This window comes from Xiphophorus maculatus, chromosome 21, assembly GCF_002775205.1.
Source record: "Xiphophorus maculatus strain JP 163 A chromosome 21, X_maculatus-5.0-male, whole genome shotgun sequence".
In the NCBI taxonomy this organism is placed as follows: domain Eukaryota; kingdom Metazoa; phylum Chordata; class Actinopteri; order Cyprinodontiformes; family Poeciliidae; genus Xiphophorus; species Xiphophorus maculatus.
Window position 1 is genome coordinate 2,806,750 of NC_036463.1, and position 14,874 is coordinate 2,821,623.

The 14,874-nt window shown below is 35.0% G+C and overlaps 1 long non-coding RNA gene across 1 annotated transcript in view; it reads left to right on the forward strand.

Annotated features, from left to right (window-relative positions):
- LOC102224166 overlaps positions 1 to 6,677 on the forward strand; it is a 153,799-nt gene extending 147,122 nt beyond the window's left edge. The window contains exon 5 of the long non-coding RNA XR_002751945.1: positions 6,339 to 6,677. This is a non-coding gene — a long non-coding RNA (uncharacterized LOC102224166). The remainder of the gene's footprint in view (positions 1 to 6,338) is intronic.
- Positions 6,678 to 14,874: the final 8,197 nt, after the last annotated feature.

Here is a 14,874-nt window from a genome sequence, read left to right on the forward strand (position 1 = left end):
TGAAGTTAAGCAACAAAGCAGGTGCTAATCTATTCCCACGTCTGGTTAACCTGCAGATTATGAGGCCAAATGGACACTTGAAGGTGGAATATAGCAGGTAATTTGATCCGTTGAAAACCTATTAGGTCTTTACTGTACCGCATTAGATGTGCAATAGTTGGGTGCTTGACTTTGATCTTCAAAGCTGACCTCCGTTCTGCGCCTGATTGATGGATGGAGTCCACCATCGATGGCTGCATATCCATCAAGCAAAGGAACCCCGTGATGAATGAATATGTCCTTTATCAACCGTGCATCACCTCATGAAGTATTGTCCTTTCTCACCCAACGTATTTATCCTTCAGCCAGAGATTGATTAACTATGGAGGTGATTCAGGCAGCAATTATGACCTCATCGCTAATCAATCTGCCCCTCATGGGAGAGTCCTGCCTACAGTTCGCTACACAGACCAGCAGGTTTAACGCCAAATTGGGATTTTTTATACTTACCGCATTTTTCTGTATGCAAAAATTTCAGGGAATAGGAATAGCAATTATTCCTAAACAGATTGAGGTTGGATGGAGCGACGGAGTATTACGGCCAGGCTAAGAAAGGTTCAATTATGAAAGTAAAGTCTTAGAATTACAAGAATAAAGTCAAAATAATACAAGAACAAAGTCTTAACAGAGAAAAGTTTAAATAATACGGTAATAAAGTTGTAATAACATGAAAATGAAGTCATAATATTTTGAGAATGAAGACTAAATAATGCAAGAATGAAGTCATATTTTAAGAATAAAGTCATAATGGGCGTGCCGTGGTGGCGGAGCGGTTAGCGCGACTCACATTCAGAGGCAACGTGGCCTCGACGCGGCTGTCGCGGGTTCGACTCCCGGACCCGACGACGTTTACCGCATGTCTTCCCCCCTCTCCTTCCCCCTTCCTGTCAGCCTACTTTGAAAAAGGGACACTAGAGCCCACAAAAAGACCCCTTGCTGGGCGATAAAAAAAAAAAAGTCATAATATTCCCAGAATAAAGTTGCACAAGAAAATAGTTTAAATAAAATGGGAATAAAGTTGTAATAACATGAGAACAAGGTTATAATATTATAATATTTGGGGAATAAAGACTACATAATGAAGAATAAATGCATAATGTTAGAAGAATAAAATTGAAATATTACCAGAATAAAGTCGTATGAGAAAAATAAACTCATAATATTTTGAGAAAAAAGTCGTAATTTTACAAGAAAAAAGTGATTTTATCAGAATAAAGTCGTAATATTACGAGAATAAAGTTGTATATGAAAAAAGTTTAAATAATACAGAATTAAAGTCATAATATTTGGGAAATAAAGGCTAAATAATATCAGAATAAAACGACATTCTGAGAAAAAAGTCGTTATAATTCGCAAATAGTCATAGAATTATCAGAACAAAGTTGCAATATTACCAAATAAAGTCATATGAGAAAAAAAAATCTAAATAATACTTAAATAAAGTTTGAATATTTTCAGGATAAAGCCATAATGTTACAAGAACAAAGTGATTTTTTCAGAAAAAAGTCATTGTATTTTGTAAATAAAGTCACAAGAGACTTAAGTACAATATTCCCACAATAAAGCTGTACAAGAAAAAAGTTGAAATAATACAGGAATAGTCATAAAAGTATGAGAACAAAGCCAGAATATTAAGAAAATAGAGTCGCACGAGAAGAAAGTCGTAGGATTTCACTAATAAAGTTATAATATTCACAGAATGAAATCGTACAAGAAAAAAGCTGAAATAGTACGGCAATAAAGTCATAAAAACATGAGAATAAAATCATAATATTTGGAGAATAAAGACTAAATAATAGGATAATAAAGTCAAAATAATATGAAAGAGGTCATAGTATTATGAGAATCAAATATTAAAATAACCAGAATAAAGTAATTTCAGAATAAAGTCTGATAAAGTCGTATTCTGATGATGTTTACTACTTCTTGTTTTAAGTAGTAAACCAATTTAAGTTTGTTTTAAGTTAATAATCCTAAATATTGATTAAAAATATTACTTGTACCTGAAATAAATTTTCACGTATAATTCAGGAAAAACATCTCGTAAAAGATTAAATAATCTCAAAATGGAACTAGTATTTTTTCATCAATATTATTTAATATTTACTTGCTATTATTGCCTTGCTGAAAAGTTCAAGTGTACTAAGATATTCACAGTAGAAACTAGACAAAAAATACTTGGTAGGATTTAGTTTTTTGCAGTGTGTTGCAGTTTTGAACCGACTATCAGACCATCAGGTGTGAAAACACTGAAAAAACCAAAACTGCGTCTCAGAAACTATATTTTAGATGGAAACCTTGTTTTTCTTATGCACCAGGTTAAGAGTCCCACTCTGCTTGCTAAATAAAAATATGAAAGAAAAGCCTCCAACTGAAACAAATTATACTGAACATCACCGCAGGTGTCAGGAGAAGCATCTGCAGAAATGATTGTTAGTTTTTTTACATTTTGAGCCCGTTTCTCTTTACCATGTGGCGTCATGAATTGGTAAACATGGCGATAATTTCTGGAAGTTGTTCTGAAATCTCCACCGATCTTCAGTGAAGTTCAAGCTGCATCCGCCTCTTTTTGCTCCGCACTGATGCAACAAATCCTCCAGTCAACTGCCGACAATTTCACAGACATTTTCTCAACACAAACACAGCAACAATAACACAGTTTGGCCACGGGAATTGAAAGATAATTGTCTGAGCCTGTGGCGTTGCTGTTTCCTAAACTTCACGCTCTATTTCTGGTGCAGCCTCTCTGCTTTGCACGTGTTTATTTACGGCTCATAAATGAAGTTTCTATTTATGTATACCTTAAAAAAATCACACGTTCTCCCCCGTCCTTGCAAAAATGGAAATGTGCGCTGTTGTTATCTGCGAGAAAAGAAAAGAAAACAACGTGCGCTTTAGCTATAAAGAGCACGCCGGCTTCTTCAAAAGGGCAGTTTGAAAAGAGAGGGCACGCCGATGCTTGAACATGATGTTGAATAAATACATTAATTACGGGGGAATTATGTGCGCGGCGCATGGGCTGGCTTGCCTTCAAGTGCCAGGGGTTCCTCATAAATATACATTTAAAAGACATGTGGCAACATCAAGAAGCAACCTCTTAACAATGAACTTCTGTATCACCGTCTACATGATGAACACCTACCACACATTGCGAAGAAGTCAACAGTTTTTTTTTTGTTTAATATTAATAAATGTAAATGAATGCTTTGTTTATTTGAGTTGAGAACTCTCAGAAGTCAGAAAATAGACTCTGTTTGGCTTTAAGTCTCCAGATGAAGACAGAAATATCAGATATCAGGGACAGCGAAACTTTTGGGATAAAAAAAAAATCCTTTTTTCTGTTGTGTGCGTCATGTTGTTGGAGCAATGATGCTGTAAAATAAATGTGTTTATTGGGGATTACGACCCATTTACAGGTGCAACTCGATAAATGTAGGTTTTTTAGTAATTCAAGTTGAAAAGCAAATACAGATCCATTACACTGCAAAAACACAGAATCTTCTCAAGTAGATGTTAGTGCAAATATTTTAACATAATTAAATTTGCATAAATATAACTTTTGAGCAAAAAAAATGAGCTTATTTTAAGTAACTAATTCCCTAGTATTTATGAAAAATATATTAATAGTGAAATAATCTCAGTGGAATTAGTTTTTTAGCATGATTAAGGAATTATTCACTAACACCTAAAAAGTTACTTGTAAGTTAGTTTGTTGTTAAAACCAAAAATACTTTTAATAACTTTGAGTTTTTGTAGTGAATATATATATTTCAAGCATTTATTTCTGTTAATTTTTATTGTCAGGCTCTGGAGGAGACACTGAGCGCAGCTTCCTGTTTCGCAAAATGTAAATAAAAGTGGAGTAGGGTTAGACTTTGTTGGTGTAGTATTTCTCTTTTGTCTTTGGTAAGAAACCACAAGACACTTTTCTTTTGTTTTGGTTATAATTACCCAGAATGCCCTGTGCTGTAGTCCACTTCCTGCTTTTGGAGCAGTCTCCGGTCCGCTTGGCGTTCACTTATGCATTTGAACTGAACCAAAGTTCACTTCAACCGAACCGAAGAACATTATTGCTTTGTGCTTTTTTGTTTATTTTTATCTACATTTATGTGTATCTTATAATAAATAACTCGGTTTTCTATGCATTTAATCTCAGCCATGATAACATCAATAAGATTTTAAAATACTCCAAATGAAATGATCCTGCTGGGTAGAAAGAAGACAATAATTAGCTGTGCCTTTAGGCTCAGACTCTGAATCATAACCATGTGAAGGTTCACTCTGTTGACAGTCTGCGTTTTCTCATGGTGGCTTTGAAATGTGTGACCCTTTGTCCAGGTGTTTCCTCGAGCCCCATCTGTTCCTCCTGTTCCCGACAGTCTCATCGTGTCGTCGTTTCTCAGTGTGGTTGTCCGTAGAAAGAAAGAGCACAAATACGAAAAGCTTGCCCAGATGAAACCTAAGCAGTTATCTTTAACTCCCTACTGCTGTAAGAATTAATTCACACCAGCCCAGTTTAGTCCAGTTTAATCAAACTCAGACCAAAAAAAATCTGGTCCGCCTATAAACGTCTGTACTGGTTCGGGTTGAAGTGAACTCTGGTGTAAATGAATATGTAAAGGCCAGAGTCCGCTCCAAACGCAAGAAGTGGACTACAGTGCAGGGCATTCTGGGTAAATACAACCAAAACAAACGACTTAGCTTAGTGCTAGCAGGAGAAATTTCTTTTTTTTTTCTTACCAAAACAAAAAGAGAAATTCTACAACCGCTAAACTTTGATGCCACTCAATTTTTATTAACATTTTGCGAAACAGGAAGTTGTTCTCATTGTCTACTTCAGAGGTTTTTGTGTCATTTCCTTTAATGGTTCTTGGTGCAGCACCCCCACAGGTGAGGAGGGGAACAGGTCTTTCAAAAGTTTGGTTTGTTTGACTCAGTGCAGTGTGAAAACAAACCACAGACTGGACAGCTGAAAATCTAACAAATGTTGAAAGTTTTGGTCCCAAATCAAACCGAGTCTACCAGACTATTAGGTGGGAAACCAGCCTTAAAACATAATAAACAGCTAAATTGATTAAATTGAACTTCACAATTAGGATTCAAGTCCTAAACATGTTAAAGGGGAATGTATTATGCAAAATTCACAATTAAAATTTGTATCTATTTCCTGTTATGGTCACTCTTGCTTCATGATTTGGGTCTCAACTGCTTCTAAAAACAGCCCAAAACGAGTTGCTGTCTGAAAAGTGCGCCGTTTCCAAAACCTCCTGATTGTTGAGTCACACGTCGCCGTTACCTAACAACCAGGTACATTTGTACCAAATCCAGCACATTTGGTAAGCTGGTTTTACCGCTGGATTTACTGTACAATGGCTGCTGGAAAAGATATCATCACTAAACTACTTGCTGCGTTCTCGTTGGTTGTGCAAGAGGCTCCATTTCTGCTTTTCAAAGATGTACGGTTGTACAAATGCGCGTCAGTTTGCAGCCATTTTGAGTCTGGGGAGCGTGGCCAGCAGCAGCTTATTTGGATTTAAAGTGACAAGACGCTCCAAAACAGGTCAGGTCATTCTGACTACAATCTCATTGTTTAATTAGGACTTTTAACGAAAACATTTAATATCCTAATCTGTTCAAGGAATAATAACAGGTAATCTTTAAATATGTGTTCTTGTTAAATAAAAGAAAATGAGAAGATGTGTGTGTCGTATTGGTTACCAGCCTCACTGTCAAGGTCAGAATTGAACAGTTGTGACATTGCTAATTGAGAATGGACGCGGCAGTTCAGTTTGCTCTAATTTACAAACCGATCTGCCAATACGAGCCGCGGCACACGAGGCGGCTCGTGTCATTGGCTCACTGCAGCACATTATTTTTGCCTTCCCCCCTCAAAGATCCAGGGTACAGATGACTTTTGTCAGCCATCAGATGCTGCGTGGCAGATGTCACAGCGTTTATTGTCACGGTGATTTATTGGTTGAGAATGACCACAGCCACGGGGAGGAACACATCAAAACGGGGCCAGGCGCTGGTGAAGGGGAGCGACTGAATGCCAAGTCCTCCCAACAACTTTCATCCCATTCCTCTCAGGACTGCACATTTTGCTTCTGGTTATTGTTTGGCCATCTGTTGTCTTCTGAGCCTCTCAACTACACCGCTAAGCAAACACACACTCTGTGCCAAATGATATCACCTTCCTTTTGCCCCGATAATTCAACTCCACCGTCTCTTTAGTAGGTTTTTGTTGTTTATCTTGTTAGCTGCATAGACAACTTTTCTTTTTCTTTTTTGGTTTACAGATGGAATGAGCAGGATCTGGATTGATTAGCTGCACAGATTGAAGCGATCAGAAAACTCCACGAATATCCGCAAATGACTGCTTGGACGTGGCTTTGAAACTTCGTCTGAAATGAATTAAATGACTTCCTCTATGAAAATATGAGAAACTTTTATTTTACTCTAAGGAAAACCTTCAACATGGTAGTTATGTAGTGGATTGTTTTGAGTGATACACAGTTAAAAAGAAGCACAAAAATACAAATAAAAAAAAATTGTGTGCATTTATTGTATTTTTTATAATTTATTGTCATACATTTCTTATCATGATGCATCGTTGTCGCAATAAATTCCAATTAATGATTTCTTTAAATTACTTTTTTTTGAATTATTTTCTCCACTTTTTGTTCATTGAGAGTAACAATAAATACAAAACCAGTGTCTTAAAGAAGCAAATTACCAATAGATATGTTTCTCTAGGACACACAGCTTTAATGTTACCAAAAACAAACAAGTAATAAATAGTTTTTATCGTCACTTTTATCGTTATCACAATAGCACCAGAAAATATTGTAATAAATCTTTAAGTCTATATCGCCGTCATCAATTTGAGCAGAATTTACAACAATTTTAAAGCAAATTAAGAAGAGAAAAGCTAAGATAAAAGGCAAAAAATGTCTTATATTGGGTATATAAGTCTAAAAAAATGACTGCCATTTTCATTTAACAGACATACAAATCTGAATGATTTTATGATAAGTTTTCAATGTTTTTTAAAGCAAGTATTGCCCTATTTCATATCAGTATTGGGGGAAAAAAGACTCAACAAAATATTTTTATTCATATATCTTGATTGGTCTGACTGATATCTAAGCATTTGGTATTAAATTAACATCCTTACTAACACTAATAACAAAAGATAACTGCCAAAGATTACACTGCCCATACATTTTGTTGGCACTTTCTAACTTCCTGTTATTGCTAGCTGTGCTAACGTGCTAAAGCTAGCATGTACAGGAAATCGTTTAATCTTGTTTTTGTTTTATTATTTGGATTTTCCAAAGGAGAATAGTTTATTAGATCGGATTCTTTACAATATTTAAAAACTTAGTAACTACATTTGTTCTGATACTAAAGTAACATCAGCACAGAAATCAACATAACCCTACGACATACCTGCATCTTCTATTAATTTTAAGATTCTTTAATGAGTTTTTTGTCTCGCCCCGCCCTACTTCGCTGAGCTTTTCTAATTTCGCTGCTCGTTTGCTCAGGTCAGATCCTTCTAGATGTGTTGAGGACGTGGCGGAAGCTCAGAGTGTTTTCTGTGGCAGCTCCAAGGCTTTGAAACTCACTGCCAGTGCACATCAGACAGGCCTCCGCTCTCTGTGTATTTTTAAATCTGCTCTGGAAACTCATCTTTTTTCATGTGCTTTTGACCCAGCATGAAAAGCCTTGTTTTATACATAAAACATTTCGGTTTTATTTATCTCACATATAATATCTTTTTATCACTTAGCGGCTCCTGGAAGCCATCTTGTATAAAACAATGCCACTTTAATCAGTTTCTATCTCTATATTTATTATTACGGCGCCAACAAGCAGGAAGGAAGTGATGTGTTTTGCTTTTCCTAATATGGACAAAACCAATACCATGATTCTTTGTGATTGACTTAGTAGCTAAACATGCTAGCGCTAGCTGATTGAACATTCTGAGTCACATAAAGACAGTTACAAAGTCAGTCTTCTATCAATTAAAGAACATTTCTATGACAAAAGTAATATACTTGCACTTTGATTACCGCAATAAAAAGAAATAAAATTGGTATTCCTGTGACGTGTTTATGATGTTTTCATGTTTTCAGCATTTGAACTGTTTTGTTGCTGAAATTTTCTATGCAAATAAACCTGATTGTTTAATTGGAAATTCAGTTTCAAATGTATATTTCCATTGTTTTTATATCAGTATAAACTATAATTCATATTGTCTGCTGTTTCTGTCGAGTTGCTTTATATTTTATTTCTTTTTACTTCCATTTAAACTACTGGAAAATTCACCTGCTTGGGCACAGAAGGAGACGAGAACTGAGACGGTTTGAGGCAAAATTAAACAAATTTACACAAAAATGTCAAAACAAAAGAAAGAGTCACAAATAATTAATTTAGACAGATAATAAGCAAAAAAGAAAGTCAATGTAGGATTTAGTTACACTTTAATTCATCACAGTTTCCCCGTTGTGGTCCAAGTTTATAGGCGTTAGCATGTTAGCAAAGACATAGCATAAGGCAATTTAAAAGAATTTTATATTTGTACAACTTTGAATATATTAATATTAAAGATCCAAATGTGATTTTATTCCTAACAAATTACATAAAATTAAAGCTTATCCTTTTAAATATATTTATTTTATTACATAATTCTGTTACATATTATTGTTGCTAGTTGTGTCATGATAAATTGATATCACGATAAACAATAATATTGTTGTTTTGAGGTCATTTTTGTGTGATATAATGGTATAACAATGCAAGAAAATATTCTCAAAAATCAATAAACTTTAAATTATAATTAACATTTAATACTGGAACTGTAAGACATTTAAAATATCCAAAATAAATAAACAAAACAACAAATAAAATGAATTACGAAGTCTCTGTAAACAAAATTGTCCTTCAAAAATATGGTTATTTCAGAAAAAAACACCAAACCGGAGACTTTTCTCACCCCGTTTTTGGTAGAAAAAGAAAACGATAAATCATGCAAGCAGAAATTGTTGATCATGTGACTCGTTGAACATTTACAAGGGAAAAATAGGCAAGAAAACGTTTTTGACATCAAATAATTGCCTTTAGTTTCACCCAAAGACATTACCTTGGGTTGTACAAAAAACCCAATCATCTTTTGTCTTCTCTATCTGAGACTTGAAATCCCTTTTCCAAAACCAAAAACAATTAAATGAATCTGAACAAACCTCGTTTGCCTCATTGTTGTCAAACCAAGGTAACCTTCACCTTCCCTCAAACCGCACAACAGATTCCAGCTTCTCATTCAGCAAATTTTATTAACGCTGAAATTTTGTTTCACAAATCGCACAAATGCCTTTGCTCTTTCTATTTAGAGCATGTCGTCTGAGCGAATTATGATAGCAAAACATTCCACTGAAGCTTCACCTTCAATGTTGACCTTACGAAGGCTATTCTCCGCTGATGCTCGGCGGAGATAAAAGCCACGCGTCCTTCTCACCCCGCCCTCCTCGCAGGCCCGCGCCAAGGACACGCGCATCATCACTCCGCTGGTCTATCTGCCCAGGTGATGCATTGCTCCCATAGCAGTCAGTCTCAGGCAGTATTTATAACAAACTATGAGCGGCAGCAGCCAACTCATCACCGTCAGGCCTGCAGAATCCTTGGTCTGCGCCCATGCTTCCCCCTTTAATGAGTTTTGTTTTATGCCATGAGCACACCATAAATTCCTATTTCTTAATCTGTTATTCAGATTCAATGTCGACAGAGGAGGAGGAGGAGTCCGGAAGAGGAAGAGGCAGTTGTTTTATATTTCAGGGGAGAAAAAAAGATGTTTTCTGTCAGGAGTTTTTAAATGGGAATGCACTGCAAAAACACAAAGTCTTACCATCTATTTTTCACCTATTTCACATGTGCCAAACACAAGGCCCGGGGGCCACATCCGGCCCGCCGTAGCTTTTTCTCTAGACTCCAGACTTATGCATAAATAAAACCTTCAAGATTTGAGTGCTTAAATATTATTTTATTATTCCAAATAAAGTGTTTTTTATCCATTTACTGCCAAATTATATCACTCAATACTTCCAGTGGAAATTCAGGCAAAAATCAACAAATTTTTTGTGTTAATGCATCATTGTGAGTTTATGGAAAAATAGTCAGAAATATTGTTTTTAAGTGATGTCAACTCCCAACCCATAGGTGGCGGTATGTTTTACTTTTCCACTCCTGCCTCTGCCCTTAGTTGATGTCGAGTTCTAGTCTGTAATCGATTTTTTGCAAAAGATAAAACGTCACATTTACCATCATACACAAGTGCAAATATTGCGAAATTCCTTCAAAATATTTTTAAATTAGCAATTTAAGGTGAAATCCTGGAGGGATTGATTGATGTGAAAAACTAAATATTCACAATACTAAATATGATTTAATTGTAAGATGAATTTATCAAATGCAGAGAAAGTTCAAACCATTTGTTTGTTGGTACATTCTGGCCCAACCGGCCCTTTAAGAACATTTGTGATCTTAAAAACAAAACGAGTTTGACGGCACTTTGTTGTGAAACTATCTTAATACATTTGTGTTAAGACAAAACTAACTTAACTTTTCAGCAAGATGTAGAAGTTTTAAGTCTATAATTCCTTAATATTGATTAAAAAAATGTCTTGTTATAAATGAAATAAACTTCCAGTCGTACTAGTAGTTTTTATAATCAATATTAAGGAATTATTGACTGAAAACAAGCTCCTATATCTTGTTGAAAAGTTAGTTTTGTCTTATTTGAAGTGTAAAAACATATTTAGACAAGAAACTAGACCAAGAAAAATACTTAGCAATATTTTGTCTTTGCAGTGTGAAAGGCACAGGATGATAAATTTCAACTTTTGTGGAGAGTACAATTGAAATATCTCAATTCATATTTCAAACCCAATTGCTCTGCGGTGAAAATCCAGCGGAGAGATGACTGACGGATACAATTTCAGAAAGACGGCGAGACGTAGAAAAATCTGCATTTCAGGATTAGCAGAGGGCATCTTTGGACTGCGGGGGGAGACGAACCTCAAAGAACAAGCAATGCTTGAAATTCATTAGGTGTCAGTGGGAGACAAAGCACTGACAGGTGTTTATGTAAATCATCAGCGGATGAATTCATCTCCCTAACGGGAAAAACAGCAGTCCCGGAATAATGTGAGCCACGCGAAAGTAAATCATATCCACCTGTGAAGGTATGAGCATATTGTAATCCCTCTAATGTGCTGCGGTGGAGAGGCGCAGTTTGAGCTAATATTTACTGAGCTCTTCCTTATTTTTCCTGATAACAGGGAAAACCTTTTCCACTTTCATTCAACACACTAAAACGGCAACATCTGCAGTATGTGCAGTTTGTACATGCAGCTAACGATTATTTTAGTAACCGTATAAAAGAATTGCCACATTCTGCTGATTTTCATTTAACTATTTTAGCTTTTTTACACAATTTTAGACATACATTAAATATTCAATAATTCAGTTACTTTGAACAGAAAACAATTTTATTGCCTAAAATGCAATAACATAGCGTATGTATGCTTAGCAGAGGGCAAGCTAAACATACATATATTTATTATTTATTGCATTTCAGCTAAAATAACACTGTGTAATAATCTGTAGATTGTTTTTTGCATTAATAAATGGATTTAATAAAGGTCCATAGAATGGTAACATAATGTTGTCATGATGTCCCAGAATTGTAGGACATAATGGTAACATTTTTATCCGAATTTGAAGTAGGTGAAGCTAAAAATGGAATTTAGAAAAGGAAATCTTTCAACTGTAATGGAAAATGTATTCACCTATTTATTTTTTTTTACAGTTTTGGCTTATTTACTGCTCTTAGTAGGCTGCTTTTTCAGAAAAAGACGTTTTTTGAGTGTCTACACTCCAGTTAACGATTAATCGACTGCTAAATTACTTGACATTTATTTCAATTAATCACAATTAATTTGATTAATCATTTCAGTCCTAAATCACTACAATGTTACTCTTGCATATTTTTAACAAAATAATCTGTTTTTAACACTAAACAGCTAGGACAGATTGCAAATTATGCTTGTAGCATGTTTATGTGTATTGCACCTGTAAACTAAAAACGAAGTAAAGATTGGAAACGGTGTAGTACTCCGCATACAGATACAAAAAAAATAATAATCAAACGTCTAACATACATCTCACTATGCTAGCAAAGTAGCTTTTGTCCATCCATAGGTATTAGCCACGTAGCTATATATAGTGACTTCTTATTTGTATTCTTTAAATTACTAGCAACTTTTCGTTTGTATTATTGGAGACTTTGGCAACAACATTGCAGCACCAATCGTACTGCAGCTATTGCTAGCTTAGCAGCTTCGTTGCTATATTTAGCAACTTTTATGACAATTAGTCAATTTTATGTTTTTCAATAAAGTGATTAGTGACAAATGTAGCAACTTTTTATTGACCTAAATCAGTTCTGCAACATGAGACTCCAGACCTTAATAACTTTAGCTAATGATTCTGAATATAAATCCTGTAACAAATACACATTTTTAAAAGTTTTAATGGAATAATTTTTATTAAAGTTCCATGACAAAATGGTAAAAGTACCAGTTGCATTTTAGATCTTTTAATTAGGAAAATATGTACTTTTTAAAGTTCCCATAGAGAAGACAGTATCTTTGTTTCATTTTTATACTAAAAAACAGAAATAAAATGGTTTGCCGCTGGTTTGGGATGTTTGTTGCTGTCTGTTTAATTATGTAAAGCACTTTTAATTTTTATTTATGTGTAGAGGGAAACTTTGACCACAGGAAGCCAAGGATGCCCTGTGTAGCATTGTCCAAATATTGGGGGCTCGTCCAGAATTGTAGGACATCAAAGTAAAGCATCATTTATATCTATATAAAGCCTGTCTGATGCTCGTTTTTGTGTTTTATGGTTGTGTGTGCTGCAAAAAAAAACAGCATTAGAATGACAGTGTTTGGTGATTTGAAGCTGGAGGAAGATATTAAAGGCTAAATGAGAGTTACAACCACGCTGAAAGCTAAAATAGTAAGTTTTGCTAAATGCTACAACACAGATAAGCTACCTGTGCTCCATCAGGCTCCGTCTGATTCTCATTAGCATAAATTACGGACATGAACCATAAAAATATCTGAAACTAATGTGACTCAATCAAGTGTAATGCCATTGCACAAAGTGAATGTTCTTCCTTCATAGAAGATCTCTGGCTGAGCACAGCCAGACGGCAGCTTGCAGAAAGCACACAGACCCGACAACAGCCAAATGTTTTGGCCTGCCATCAAATTACTCGAGGAATTAACAATAATTAGTGGCAAACGATGTGACCTGCTGCCGGCAACATTTGTCATTCTAACTGACAAATGTGACAATCAGCAGCAGAGTTCGAAGTGAGAAGAAAACTGCCTTAAAACTGATTGCTTTACGTCAGAAAATCTATATCCATTAAAATACTCTTTCCCAATTCCCACCAGAGAGAGAAAAAACAGCATCAGATGTCCATACCAACATATGGTCATGTTCCAGTGTTACAGGCTGATGAACTCCATGGGAATTATGAGTTAATCTAATGGCATTGCAAAAGGAAGTGGTTAGAAACATCCCGATTTAAAGAAATTTAAAGACATTTAACTGTATCTTAGCTAATAATCATTATATTTTGGTTTTATTTCACATTGCTCAAATAAATATTTGATTTTCACATAGATGAATTGATAGGTTTATTTTGTCATAACCTGCAAAGAATCAGCCAGAGACAGAGATTAGGTTTCTTTTAATTTCTTTTCTGCAGAATAGGAGAATTGAGAACAGACGCGACGAATCGCTGTCAAACACTGTCTGGACTCAATTCTGCCAGTTCTTTCTTTGCATTTCTCTTTATTGTATAGAAAAAGGAGGTTGGGCTTCTTCACACAGTCACACAGAGAATTGACCAACCGTCTTTACATTCTGGAGCCTCCTATGGACATGCCCTTACAAGGGCATGTGGCTGACCACAACTAATCAGTTACATATGGAACTAATAACACATGAATGTTTAACGTTTTTAGCTTCCAAGCAAACATCCTAAACAAAGTTAATAATATACTACTCTACAAAAGAAAGAGAAGTTAAGTAAATATAAAAAGAAGAATAATAGAGTAATAATATGAAAAGAATAATATGAAAGAATAATATGAAAACATAACTTGTAAAATAAACTCATGAGTAAATGAACAGGAGGATAATTTTCCTAACATGAATATGCCCAAACATTCCTGTATGTCTGGAATGTGCCCATGACCAAAATCATGATCTATGTAAAGGGAGCATGAAACTAAAATGTGAGCGAATGAATTGACAAAGCATAACAAAATGGGCGCCCAAAAAGAAAAGTATTGATAGCAAAGTCTGCAGTTTGAATTTGAGTTATTAATGTGAAAGTTTATAATGTGATTTTTGCAAAAGTAGTTTACTATACACCTTTTTTTGGGGACGTATTTTAAACATCTATTGATTTTTTGGCAACGTTATGCTTGTTAGTGATGTAGAACATAAATGTTAGCTTGAAACTTTCCCTTTTTTCAAATTCTGAGCCATTTCTTACAGTGACATCATTTGACACTTTCTTTGATAATTATTCTCATCATAAAGCAGCTTCATAGGCTTGATAATGTCCTTGGAGAAGGAAAAATGAAACAGTGGGCAAGTTTTAAATCTTTGCAATGACTCTTACTTTGATCAAAAGTTGTAATTATATCATCTTTGCTGCTTTATTGTTCCATTTATCGGCTACAGAAAGAC